Source organism: Amblyomma mixtum, chromosome 3 (genome assembly GCF_055824585.1).
Source record: "Amblyomma mixtum isolate Tamu chromosome 3, ASM5582458v1, whole genome shotgun sequence".
Classification (NCBI taxonomy): Eukaryota; Metazoa; Arthropoda; class Arachnida; order Ixodida; family Ixodidae; genus Amblyomma; species Amblyomma mixtum.
The window spans coordinates 42,349,172-42,349,765 of record NC_143014.1 but is presented as its reverse complement, the minus strand read 5'-3'; positions in this window follow the sequence as shown (position 1 = coordinate 42,349,765).

The window sequence follows — 594 nt, the reverse complement described above, 5'->3', positions numbered from 1 at the left end:
TCTCCCTGTTTTTACGACTCTATTTTAATATATATTCACTATAGTATTTTTACAAACTGTATTTCAGACAATAATTTAATTGCTGTTGGTACAAAGGAAAAAAAACATCTGGTATGTGAATCATATAGCATCCAATAAACCGATACTGTGCGCGCTAGAAACAAAACAACAACAAAAGTCTCCTCTGGTCATTTATGTTTCTCCGCTGCCTTCGCACTGTCCGTGTTGCCGAGCTGGGACGAAACGCAGGGGTGTCAAGTCGCACGGACAGAAGTGGGGTAGCGTCTTTCATCCTGTTGAAATGCTGAAGTGCGTTGAAACGTGGCAGAAAAAATCTCTGCGCAAGTCGTGCCAGCTGAGTGCTTTTAGCAGTACGCATTTGAATTCGACGACGAATGGTGATGTCATCTACTTTGTTCATGCGCGTGATCAACGGAAAATCCGCACCCTGTAGGTCCCTTCGCTCGGTGTCGTACCTACGCTGTTTTTCCATTGACAAAAACCTTTGAATTGACGTGGATGATTTCCGAGCTGTGGTCGGCAGTCTGCCTTTGCTTCAGGCTTTGGCTATTTGGTGTTCAGTTCATGGCTGCT